Raw genomic sequence first — 14,060 nt, forward strand, 5'->3', positions numbered from 1 at the left:
GGAGCCATGGAGGCACCAATCTCAGTAATATGAGGCGCATAGATGACGTCATCATGCAGCGCAGGCGATTCTGAACGGTGGAAATAAACGAAGCACATGGTTGCATGGAGTTGAGCTCCCGAAAAATACAAGAGTTAATTAAATGCGATAAAGTGGAAACGGTTAATTTAAATGCGATAAAGTGGAAACGTTGTAGAACCAGCATCATCACAGCTCAGTACTGCACGTGTACAGCACGTGTACAGCCAGTGTATGGTCCCACAGCTGTGGTCAGCATCACGTCATTCAGCACGCTGTTGTTCAGCAAGCTGTGTGTACAGCTAGCCGTGTATCAGTCAACCAAACGACCAGCTTATGTTAGCTCATGTACAGTTTGGAAACAGCTAATGTTATCTTGTGTACAGGAGGAAATACATTGTCAACGAACATTTGTGTCATCTCGTCATTTATGGGTGGCGTTCACAACGCCGCTAAATCTCAACAATTGCGACAGATAGTAAATCTGTGTCAGTCCAAACGTTTGTAGTTCAAACGTTTACAATAGGTTAGAAATTTAAATCTGCATTCCCAAATAAATTGGAATTAACCTTGTACACTGTCCATCAAACAAGATGTTTAGATGGCGGCCACAGTCCCCCACCAACGAAAGTCGCGCGACGTTTCGGTTTTATGGAACCTTCTTCAGGCGAGGGCTTAGACTTTTCATGACCGGGCGGCATCTCGGTGGCCTTCTAAGGCTCGTAAAAATCAAATTAACAATCGGAAAAATAGCCAACATTAATCCAACTCACCGAACAGCGGGCGACGTAGCTCTGTGCCGGACTCCATCGAAAAGAGAGAATGAGGCTCCGCCTCTTAATATATACTGGGAAATATGACACCACTTCCGGTAGATGTCACGCTCTCCACAAAAGGCGGCCCCCCACGCCGTTGTCACGGGAAACGTGACGCGACATCCGGCAAACGCGCGCCCTCCCCATAGACAGAAAAAAAAAGAAAGGGGGAGAAAAAAAGAAAAAAAAAGACAAAAGGGGACAGTGTGTCTTTTCCAGAGACGGGTTCGGGTTAGAGTTATAGGACCGTGTGTCCGAGGAAAGTGACGTGTTGTTGACAAAATTGGAGTTTGGAGAGAGTAGCTTGGTGACCTTCTTGGGCCAGATGGCGTAAGAGAGAGACCGAGTCACAGCTGCACTGCGTTGTGGTGGGGGCACAAAGCAGGAGGTCGTCGACGTACTGCCATAGGGTTGAGCCGCGCGTCAGCGTAAGTGTGCTAAGGCTGTCTCGAAGCGCCCCGTTGTAGATCGTGGGGCTTTCACAATAGCCCTGACACAGCCTTGTCCATGTGTAAGGCCGACCGTCAAATAGGAACGCAAACCAGAACTGGCCGTCAGGATGAACAGGGACGCTGAAGAAAGCGTTGGCAAGGTCCACAACGGTAAACCGCCGTGCAGAAGGGGGAACCTGAGACATAAGGGTGTAGGGATTGGGGACGCAGGGCGTGCGGGCCCTGACAGCTGCATTTACTGCCTGAAGGTCTTGAACGAACCTCCATTCAGTGGGCTGTCCGGGTGGGCGTATCTTCTTCGCGGGGAAGATGGGAGTGGAAACCGGGGAGGTGGGGCAAGGGACAATTATGCCCTTGACACGCAAGGCATTGAATACAGGGCAGATGCCATTAACCGCTTCCGGTTTCAAAGGGTACTGAGGTTGGTGGGGACGGAAGTCGGATTTCGGGGTAATGATGACGGGCTCACAATTACGTATGAGACCTACATCCTATTTCCTGTCAGCCCAAAGATGGGAGGGGATGTTGTGAAGCTGCGGAGCAAGTGCAGTGTGTGTGTGTGTGTGTGTGCATTTGTGTGTATGGGCCTCAGTCACTGACGGTGAGGGGGCGGAAAGAGCCAACATTCGTGGCGTCACAGCAACGGTGGCGCTGACGTCTACCCGGTATAATTTTAGTGAGGGGGACCAGTCGCGTGAAGAGTCGGCGGGAAGCCAATCTGACGCCAGAGAAGCCTGTCGCGCGAGTGGACCCGTATCTGTCCACTGGGAACCCCGTGGTTTTACCAAGGAGACGTGCGGGACCGAGTCATCAACCGAAAACAACGCAGTTTGGTCGGTGTCTAATGTACACGTGACATGAGCGGTGCAGTGTAGGTTGTCCGCTGTCATGTAGGTCGATGCGTCCCCTGTTGTGGTGTGTGAGCAAGGGAGCAGAGCCACTGTGTGTATTGGGAGGCGGTAGGAGCCCACATGTAGACCCGTAGAGGGAGGGCGGGGTTATGTGTATGCAAAAAAATATTCGCTGCTGGTAACGAAGTGATGTACAGCCCTGATGAGGTGGAAACAACAGAGATGCCCAGTTGGATCATGCCATCTCCATCCAGCAAATTAAATGGGCAGTTATCAGAAATTAAAACAGGCAATTTTGTTGATGAGCTGTCATCCAGGCAAACAAGCGCACAGGAACGGATAATGGCTCCGTGACACACGTACCACTCGCAACAGTGGAGAGGACCGTTTGGCCGCTCCGTGTTAACCGTGGCCGGCCGATAGGCGGTTCTCACCACCGTTCGTGTGGCTCCCGTGTCTAACAAGAAAGGCAGCTCAGCATTTGCAAGACGCAAGGTTATCATTGGCAGTTTTCGGAAAGCTAGCTCATGAGATACATACTGTCCAACTGGGGAAGCTAACAGCAAAGCAGAGTCTTCATTGCAAATCAGTGTATTTGGTTGTGTCTGTGCATTCATACGACCTGATGTGGCAGCAGATGTGTCCAGGACCCCCTCCTCCTCCTCCCGTGTCGCCTGTCAGTCCGAACCCCGGTATGAGCCTCCCCGTGGGGCCCACTGGTTGTGAGGTCCGTTGCTCCATCCTCGGCCTCTTCCGCGCCTTTGGTTGATGCCCTTGACGGAGTGGACAGTCTTCAGCCCAGTGACCGGGCTGGCCACATGTGAAGCAGCAGTCGTCACCCGGTTGGGGGCCGCTGGGCTGGGCGTGTTGTCACGGGTTCTGACATCGTGAACGGTCCCCGGGTCTGTCCTGTTGCACAGGTTAGTAGGGTGAAGGAAGCCGCTGCGGCACCATGGAGGAGAGAGAGAGAGGTGCGATGTTTGTCCTGAGCCTGCCTTGCCTTCTGTACTTCTTCCTTTTTCTGCATTTGATCGTGGGCATGATCAGCATGTCTCAGCAAGTCTTCCAGTCGTCTCTTTCCGTATCCTACGCAGTGTGTTTCTATGGCTTTCCTAACTCCGTCCTGCAGGCCGGCCAGGAAATGTTTGCAGAGGTGAGTTTCCCATTGGCCCCTCGCCGTGGACGGGGGAGAGAGAATTGGTGGCGGTTGGGGTGTTGGTGGTGGTGGTGGTGTCAGACGGGGTGTCGGTGGTGGTCCCAGGATCGGTCTCATGGCGCCGCGTTGTTGGACAGGTTGTTGGACGGTCCCGGAGTCGTCAGAGGGGTGTCCCAGAGACATCGCTATGAGCTGCGGATATAAGGAAGACAAAAGGAGAGAGAGAGGCTGGCTGCCATGTGAGTATGGCGGAGGGGTGGATGTCAGAGATGGAATAGGAGAGGTGTGTGAGAACGGGTCTTTGGTTGATACGTGAGCTGTCGTATCTCTGTCTTTACCGAGTCGTCGCTGCACGTCACAGTCTTCTGTAGCCTTTTTCTTTCCCTACTTTCACACTCTTTCTCCCACATTCCCAAAATTCTTTCTTGCTCTGCCATATACTCTAACCATGTTGTAGGAATCTTTTTCCTTTCTAAGACCTTCGCTTTTCCCTTTTCCATGGACTGTCGGACTTTCATTAGTTTATTCTTGCTCAAAGTTCCTTCAACAGGAAACCCATGATCCTGCATCCAGTCTAAAACATATTTTACCGAGTCTTCACCATATTTCCTTATCACTCATTATCTGATAGATCGGACCCTCCATATTTATCGGGGGCAGTTTACTGCCCTTGTTTCCCTTTTATTTTCTTTTTTTCCCCTCAAAATTCACTTGATCCTTCCAAATGACCACTTCTATTAGTGCGAGACCGAGGGTGAACAGCCGCTTAATTGTCAGTGCACGACCTCATCTGGTTTCAATAGTACGCGTTTTAAATGATCATTTTATCCTTTAAAGAATTCTGCTTACCCGTGCGATGAATCTCCCAGGGTTTTGCTGAGGGATCTCAGCGACACCGAACAAACGGACCACCCGCCTCTCCCTTTCTTCTTCTCAAACCTGGTGAGGTTATTGGGAGATCGGTGACTATGTTCTTGTCCCGAGATGATCGGTCAGCCGGTTGTCCGTCTGGCGGGGCGACGTGAGATCCCGCTTCTGACACCAAATTGTTGTGGATTTCCTTTATCCTTTTAATGGGCTCTTGCCCCAGCAACCTCTGGGGAGAATAATCATCGGACAAATATTAAAGAAAACAGAGAATCTTTAATGCATCTGCAGATGGAGAGACATAAGGCCACACAGAGGTTTGTCTGTGAGGATATGCTCTGCCTCTGAGCTGGAGATAGTGGTTTTTTATAGAACAGTCCGTCGCGTCATACACTATGTTTCCTGCGTCAACTAAGGTGTAATCTTACAAAGGAATGAAGGAAACATCTACGTTAATCACGTTCTGTGCCTCGTGAGTGTCTGTACGCCTGTTGCACTTGTCTTTTGCTGTACCTGGCCGTTCCTGGGATGCGGCAACGGGGAGGCAAGCATAGTAACAGTTGCTATGTGGCCCCATGGAAGGTACGCATGAGAACAATGGTTATGTGTGTCTGCAGTGAGTGAGAAGTTTCATACACACAGACAAGTGGAAAACTACAGAGTACATACGGAGTGCATATGGAGAACATTTTGTACTCCACATACATCACCAACATCCTGCTCAGCTCTCCCCTTCTCAGCCTCCTCCTGCTCAGCTGCACCACTCTCCTCTCAGAGCCTCACCGCAGCCACATCGTGATGACATGACTGGTACGAATGACATTGCGAGGTACTTGGTGCGCCGAGAGCTTGTGAATTCCGGTCTCATCCAGTTCAACGAGCGCCCAGAAAATTATTGGGCATGGAAGTCATCTTTCTTCAACGCCATTGAAGGACTGAACTTAACTGCCAGCGAGGAGCTCGACCTCTTGACAAAGTCGTTAGGAAAAGAGTTCTCAGAGCACGTTACAAGGATTCGCTATGTGCACGTCGCCGACCCTGTAGTGGGCCTACAACATGTCTGGGAACGCCTAGAAGAGTGCTCCCCTGAAGTGATCGAGAGAGCGCTCTTCGAGAGGATAGAGAACTTTCCAAAAATCTCTCAGAAAGACCCCGTAAAGTTGAGGGAACTGGGAGACCTGCTGATGGAGTTAGACTCTGCTAAGTGTGAGGGCTACCTGCCGGGGCTCTCGTACCTGGACACCGCCAGGGGTGTCAACCCGATTGTTGAGAAGCTGCCACAGTCTACAAGAGAGGTGGATAACTAAGGGTTCCCAGTACAAAGAGCAGCACCATGCCCCCCCCCATTCACCTTCTTCGCAGGCTTCCTCTGCAGCGAGGCACACAGAAGAAACGACCCCAGCTTTACTCTCCCTTCAGCTCCCTCGAAAACGTCCAACAAGTCCTCCACAGGGTTCTCAAAACATGAGCGATCAGAAAAGGTATCAAGACACGCCAAAAGGCATGTCTCCACCCACAAGACAGAGGTCTCAACAAACCGCTCAGCTTCTCAGTCACGCAGTTCGAGCAGCATGCCTGGCGACAAAGGGAAACAATGTCCCATCCATCAGAAGCGCCATCCTCTAAAGAAATGTCGGGGTTTTCGAAGCAAGTCTCTTGAGGAGCGCAAAGCCTTTCTGAAAGAGAATGATGCCTGCTACAGGTGTTGCTCCTCCACAACTCACTTGGCGAAGAACTGTAAGGCAACTTTGAAGTGCAGCGAATGTGAGAGCGATGACCACATAGCGGCGCTCCACCCTGGACCTCCTCCACGGGACAAAAAAGACAAGGACCCCACCTCAGAGCATGGCGGGGAGAGTGAAGAGGAGGCGCCTCCACCAGCAGTCACCTCTAAATGCACAGCACACCCAGACAGAGCTAGTAACGTCTACATCGTCCTGGACGACCAGAGCAACAGATCTCTGGCGAGGTCTGATTTCTTCTACCTCATCCAAATCAGAGGTTCAGACTCACCGTACACCCTGCGTTGCGTACATGTGCAGGAGTCACCGAGACATCTGGAAGAAGAGCCACAGGGTTCTTGGCGGAGTCGTTGGATGGAAAAAACAAGTGTGCTGCTTCCAACACTCATTGAGTGCAACCATATGCCTGACGATCGGTCAGAAATCCCGACCCCAGAAGCTGCACAGCACCACAGCCACCTGAAGTCCATCGCCGTGAACTTGACTTCTCCTCAGGGCTCCAAGCAGTGAAAAGAAAAATGGCATAAAATCAAGAGATTTTGAGAACCAAAGTTTGGCTGCGTCAGTAGTCACGTGACATACTGGATGGAAAAATAGTCTTTGGTTTTAAGTCAGTCAAATACATTGAACCAATGAGGCCCTGATTTCCATTGAATTAAAGTGATTTTAATACATATATAGACCCAAAATATCATAAATACAATTATATCGGGTCCAATCAAATAAAAAACACGCTTTAATTGAATGGCAGCATATGATCACTTTTTACTGTGTGGATGCAAACAGTGAAACTTATGTAACCCCTTTTTCACTGGCGGGTGAAGTAATACTTGGGGTAGTATTGGTCGAGGATCAATGACCACACCGGGTTATAGAACTCCGGTTTAATCGTGGCTCAGTAGGCAGACGTAATAACCATACGTGGTAGTGGTGTAACCATAATAACAGTCCGGGTAGTACATAACACCTAGTGTAGTTCCAGTGGATATACATGGCGTTATATCACTACAACCAGCTGCACTGATGTTTGCTCGGGAGCTACAGACGCCTGTGGATCTGGTCTTTGGCAAGCCGCCAAACCCACCAGTACGAGTGCCGCCGGGCCAGGACTATGTAGACGCACTACAGGACCGGATGGAGGCTCCTCATCAGCAGGCTCCAGAGAATATGGCTTCTGCAGGGGAAAGGCAGAAGAGAGCCTATGATGTACGTTGCCACCGCAAAGAGTACCAGCAGGGGGACAACGTATGGGTGTATAACCCACGGCGAACGAAGGGACGGTCCCCAAAGCTGAACAGCAACTGGGAGGGGCCCTGCCTCATCCTGAAGAGGATCTCAGAGGTCATCTATAGAGTGAAGCTCCACAGCCGCCCTCGGATAGTCATCGCCAAGATCGCCTCGCACCTTACTTAGTACAGACCAGGCTACCGGGGTCCAGGGAGGGGGTAAGGACACTGCTGGATCAAAGCCAACCTCCCTGGATGTCAGCAAGGAGCTACCATTAGAGCATCTTGTTTTGGGCCAGGGAGGGGGCGGGGACACTGGGTTTACAGAGCTGCCCTCCCTGGCCAGGAATGGAAACAGCGGTGATGTCGAAGTCGACGGTGGGGGCTCAGACCCAGCGGATGCAGAGCCGCCCCCGTCATCCATCAGCAGCCCGCGGCAAGGAGCAGCCCGGGATGGGAGAGGTGCTCGGCGGAAGAAACCCTCATGGTGGATGGACCCATCCACATGGGATTTGGGTTAGGCCAACGTGGGACGTTGGTCTTTCAAGGAAGGAGGCAGTGTGGCGAATTCAACTAGAGTGTTCCTGCTCCAAGTTCATTTGCATGTTACCCACGATGCAACTGAAATGTCGATGTTTTGGTTATGTTGTGGGCTATTGAACACGTTAAAAACGGGCATATCTGTTACAGATAGCGGGGATGCGGTGCAAGGTGATGGGGACGTTACGAGAGAAGTTGATTAGACAACATGCTATTTCCCACCATGAGGGTAAAGAGTAGGCAAATAGATAAGGTCGCTTCTGTGGCCAAGAAAAGGATCAAGCTGAGACCAAAACGAATTTGTGACTGTTATGACTAGCTTGGCTTGCGGTCATTAAAAGCTTGCTTGTTAACTCTGAAAGGTTTGCTGAGAAGTCCATTATTTGACCACGTCAAAATATCATCATGTTAATTTTATGTCAACCCATTTGGCCCCGTTACACTGGGAGGAGCCATTACATATGAAGCCCCTGCCCCCCCCCCCCCAAAAAAAACAAACAAAAACAAAACAAAAATAAAAAATGATGTCAGTCATTTATTTGCGACTGTTGTGCGGACTGTGTGTGTTGAGCAGCGACCCCCGGTACACCCTTGTTACAGTCGTTTTTGCTGACCCGGAAGTTGTACTGTCAAGCAAGCGCCACAAACAACGCGCGCGGACAGCCTGGACACGGCAGCACTGGCACATCCTACAAGATTAATAAAGTGTGAGTATTAATCATATACGTTTTGATGCAAGCTGTGCCTTGCCCCTTTAAGGAGAGGGCTTAGTGGGTATTGTGTGTGTGTGGGGGGGGGTGATGTAGACGCAGCCGTGTGTGTGTGTGTGTGTCTGTGTATTTTCTGTTTGTAGCCGCAGCCGCGGAGACGCTAGTTTGCCGACAGATAGGAAGGTAGCCACCGTTACCAGTGATGATTTGTATGCATCACAGGGAGAGAGGGAGGGAGGGAGGGAGGGAGGGAGGCTGCCGTGTGTTAAATGGGACTGCAGTGCAGTGCAGTGGCCGGCCCGTTCTCCACTGCAGAGTTGGTCCGGACTCTTTATGAAGTTGTTACCAGCTACGAGCCAGGCTAAGCTAAATAGACTAGCGAGACACCCACCAGAGGCTTCCAACTACGGTTCGGAGCCGCGACGCTGGAGAGGTAACAGTACTAGACGTGCTGCTGCACTAGACGTTTTGTTGTTTTGTTGTGTTAAGTTACAAGTAAAGCTGAGCGTCGCTGTGTAAGTTAGCTTTTACCTAATCAACGTTAGCCAACTTGCTAAGTAGGCTGTTGCTCTGCGTGCGCGTTTTCATTTTTGGGGTAGCATGCGGCGATAGCTTTTGTTAAAAAGCATGCTAATTTGCCCTGGGAATCAGTGGAGGCTGATGGAAGTGCCCCATTTGTATCTTAACTGTCATCTTCTTCTCTCTATAGACACTGTGGGACTTGAGCAGGACCCAAACAGACCTCACCTACGATGCAGTCCCAGGTAGACCAGTATAGTATGGTCTATAATAGCAGATCATGATCCAGCTCAAGGTTATTGTAGTTCACTAAAACTGAACTAAAACCAGGTGTGAAAAGAGAAGAAAAAAAAAACATTTCAGTTCACTGAAATAAAAATAAAACTTGACTTTAGAGGAGCAAGAAGTTGAAGCGAGTGAAGGCAGAGCCGAAGATCAAATGGTGGAAGTTGAAGAAGGAAAACTGTTGTGTGGAGTTCAGGCAGGGGTTAAGACAGGCACTGGGTGGATAGTGGAGAGTTGCCGGACGGCTGGGCAACCACTGCAGAAATAGTGAGGGAGACAGCTAGGAAGGTACTTGGTGTGTCGGCAGGACAGAGGAAGGAAGACAAGGAGACTTGGTGGTGGAGTGAGGAAGTACAGCAAAGTATACAGAAGAAGAGGTTGGCAAAGAAGAAATGGGATAGTCAGAGAGATGAAGAAAGTAGACAGGAGTACAAGGAGACACAGCTTAAAGCTAAGAGAGGTGGCAAAGGCAAAAGGCGTATGGTGAGTTGTATGACAGGTTAGACACTAAGGAAGGAGAAAAGGACTTGTACCGATTGGCTAGACAGAGGGACCGAGCTGCAAAGGATGTGCAGCAGCTTAGGGTGATGAAGGATAGAGATGGAAATGTGCTGACGAGCGAAGAGAGTGTGCTGAGAAGGTGGAAGGAGTACATTGGGGGGCTGATGAATGAAGAAAATGAGAGAGAGAGAGCAGGTTGGAGGATGTGGGGATAGTGAATCAGGAAGTGCAGTGGATTAGCAAGGAGGACGTGAGGGCAGCTATGAAGAGGATGAAGAGTGGCAAGGCAGCTGGTCCTGATGACATACCTGTGGAGGCATGGAGATGTTTAGGAGAGATGGCAGTGGGGTTTTTAACTAGATTGTTTAACTCAATCTTGGAAAGGGAGAGGATGCCTGAGGAGTGGAGAAGAAGCATACCGGTACCGATTTTCAAGAACCAGGGCGATGTGCAGAACTGTAGCAACTACAGAGGTATAAAGTTGATCAGCCACAGCATGAAGATTTGGGAAAGAGTAATCGAAGCTAGGTTAAGAGGAGGAGAGGTGACGATTAGCGAGCGGCAGTATGGTTTCATGCCACGAAATAGCACCACAGATGCGATGTTTGCTTTGAGAGTGTTGGTGGAGAAGTATAGAGAAGGCCAGAAGGAGCTACATTGTGTCTTTGTAGATTTAGAGAACGCATAAGCCAGGGTGCCGAGAGAGGAGATGTGGTATTGTATGAGGAAGCCGGGAGTTGCCGAGAAGTATGTAGGAGTGGTGCAGGATATGCACGTGGAAGTGTGACAGTGGCGAGGTGACAGATGGGTTCAAGGTGGAGGTGGGATTTACATCAAGGATCGGCTCTGAGCCCCTTCTTGTTTGCAATGGTGATGGACAGGTTGACGGATGAGATCAGGCAGGAGTCTCCATGGACGATGATGTTCGCGGATGACATTGTGATCTGTAGCGAGAGTAGGGTGCAGGTGGAGGAGAGCCTGGAGATGTGGAGGTATGCACTGGAGAGAAGAGGAATGAAAGTCAGTAGGAGCAAGATGGAATACCTGTGTGTGAAAGAGAGGGAAGACAGTGGAATGGTCAGGAGTGGAGGTGACGAAGGCATATGACTTTAAATACTTGGGGTCAACAGTCCAAAGTAACGGGGAGTGCAGGAGAGAGGTGAAGAAGAGAGTGCAGGTAGGGCAGAGAAGAGTGTCAGGAGTGATTTGCGACAGAAGGGTGCCAGCAAGAGTTAAAGGGAAGGTTTACAAGATGGTTGTGAGACCAGCTACGTTGTATGGTTTGGAGACAGTGGCACTGACGAAAAGACAGCAGGAGGCGGAGCTGGAGGTGGCAGAGTTGAAGACGCTAAGGTTTTCACTGGGAGTGACGAAGAAGCACAGGATTAGGCACGATTATATTAGAGGGACCGCTCAAGTTGGACGGTTTGGAGACAAAGCAAGAGAGGCAAGATTGAGATGGCTTGGACATGTGTGGAGGAGAGATGCTGAGTATATTGGGAGAAGGATGCCGATTATGGAGCTGCCAGGGAAGAGAAGAAGAGGAAGGCCAAAGAGGAGGTTTATGGATGTGGTGAGGGAAGACATGCAGGTGGCTGGTGTGACAGAGGAAGACGCAGAAGACAGGAAGAAATGGAAACGGATGATCCGCTGTGGCGACCCCTAACGGGAGCAGCCGAAAGTAGTAGATCTATGTCATATGTACATTATTTACAATTAGTTCATAAGTCATTCATAATTCATGTGTGATTTCGTCATTCCTAGGTTATGTGCCGCTATTTACATGCAGTTATGTAGCCTACAATTATTATTTACATGCAGTCATGTGCAGTTATTTACATATGTTATGTAGTTATGTCATAGACATGTGATAACATTTTATAATTTATGCAATGTTTATTGAAACATTCTTTCTCTGTATTGCCCCCCTATACAGTTTTACAAAAAGGTTTGAATTCTCAAAGTTCTTCAGTAAAGTTCCTCAACTTGGACTGGGACTCTGTATTTCTTTGGGATTCTTCATGTTGGCTATCTGTCCGCCTGTCTATACATGGACACAAATACGTAGGACAGAATAGGCGGTCTTCTCGTTCCCCCCCGCCATTTAAAGAAAAAAAAATTGTGTGTCTTTTTCTATCTTATCCCTCAAGGGTTAAAACCTCAACTAGGGCTTCTTGTTACCTTTCCAGGGTTCAAGTCACAACTAGGGTTACCTGGCAGAATTCGGGTTTAAGGTTAAGATTGGGGTTAAGCCAGGGGAAAGGGTACCCCCCATCCGGCCACTCGTCAGGCGCTGGCATAATAGGTGTACGTTATGTACAGTAGATTTGATGATTGTATGACCGCCTGGCCAGCAGGTGGAGCCATGGAGGCACCAATCTCAGTAATATGAGGCGCATAGATGACGTCATCATGCAGCGCAGGCGATTCTGAACGGTGGAAATAAACGAAGCACATGGTTGCATGGAGTTGAGCTCCCGAAAAATACAAGAGTTAATTAAATGCGATAAAGTGGAAACGGTTAATTTAAATGCGATAAAGTGGAAACGTTGTAGAACCAGCATCATCACAGCTCAGTACTGCACGTGTACAGCACGTGTACAGCCAGTGTATGGTCCCACAGCTGTGGTCAGCATCACGTCATTCAGCACGCTGTTGTTCAGCAAGCTGTGTGTACAGCTAGCCGTGTATCAGTCAACCAAACGACCAGCTTATGTTAGCTCATGTACAGTTTGGAAACAGCTAATGTTATCTTGTGTACAGGAGGAAATACATTGTCAACGAACATTTGTGTCATCTCGTCATTTATGGGTGGCGTTCACAACGCCGCTAAATCTCAACAATTGCGACAGATAGTAAATCTGTGTCAGTCCAAACGTTTGTAGTTCAAACGTTTACAATAGGTTAGAAATTTAAATCTGCATTCCCAAATAAATTGGAATTAACCTTGTACACTGTCCATCAAACAAGATGTTTAGATGGCGGCCACAGTCCCCCACCAACGAAAGTCGCGCGACGTTTCGGTTTTATGGAACCTTCTTCAGGCGAGGGCTTAGACTTTTCACGACCGGGCGGCATCTCGGTGGCCTTCTAAGGCTCGTAAAAATCAAATTAACAATCGAAAAAATAGCCAACATTAATCCAACTCACCGAACAGCGGGCGACGTAGCTCTGTGCCCGACTCCGACGAAAAGAGAGAATGAGGCTCCGCCTCTAAATATATACTGGGAAATATGACACCACTTCCGGTAGATGACAAGCTCTCCGGAAAAGGCGGCCCCCCACGCCGTTGTCACGGGAAACGTGACGCGACATCCGGCAAACGAGCGCCCTCCCCATAGACGGAAAAAAACAGAAAGGGGGAGAAAAAAAGAAAAAAGGGGACAGGGTTATTTTTCCAGAGACGGGTTAGGGTTATAGGACCGTGTGTCCGAGGAAAGTGACGTGTTGTTGACAAAATTGGAGTTTGGAGAGACTAGCTTGGTGACCTTCTTGTGCCAGATGGCGTAAGAGAGAGACCGAGTCACGGCTGCACTGCGTTGTGGTGGGGGCACAAAGCAGGAGGTCGTCGACGTACTGCCATAGGGTTGAGCCGCGCGTCAGCGTAAGTGTGCTAAGGCTGTCTCGAAGCGCCCCGTTGTAGATCGTGGGGCTTTCACAATAGCCCTGACACAGCCTTGTCCATGTGTAAGGCCGACCGTCAAATAGGAAGGCAAACCAGAACAGGGACGCTGAAGAAAGCGTTGGCAAGGTCCACAACGGTAAACCGCCGTGCAGAAGGGGGAACCTGAGACATAAGGGTGTAGGGATTGGGGACGCAGGGCGTGCGGGCCCTGACAGCTGCATTTACTGCCTGAAGGTCTTGAACGAACCTCCATTCAGTGGGCGTATCTTCTTCACGGGGAAGATGGGAGTGGAAACCGGGGAGGTGGGCCAAGGGACAATTATGCCCTTGACACGCAAGGCATTGAATACAGGGCAGATGCCATTAACCGCTTCCGGTTTCAAAGGGTACTGAGGTTGGTGGGGACGGAAGTCGGATTTCGGGGTAATGATGACGGGCTCACAATTACGTATGAGACCTACATCCTATTTCCCGTCAGCCCAAAGATGGGAGGGGATGTTGTGAAGCTGCGGAGCAAGTGCAGTGTGTGTGTGTGTGCCAGTGTATGGGCCTCAGTCACTGACGGTGAGGGGGCGGACAGAGCCAACATTCGTGACGTCACCGCAACGGTGGCGCTGACGTCTACCCGGTATAATTTTAGTGAGGGGGACCAGTCGCGTGAAGAGTCGGCGGGAAGCCAATCTGACGCCAGAGAAGCTTGTCGCGCGAGTGGACCCGTATCTGTCCACTGGGAACCCCGTGGTTTTACCAAGG

This window comes from Lampris incognitus, unplaced genomic scaffold (assembly GCF_029633865.1).
Source record: "Lampris incognitus isolate fLamInc1 unplaced genomic scaffold, fLamInc1.hap2 scaffold_121, whole genome shotgun sequence".
Taxonomy (NCBI): domain Eukaryota; kingdom Metazoa; phylum Chordata; class Actinopteri; order Lampriformes; family Lampridae; genus Lampris; species Lampris incognitus.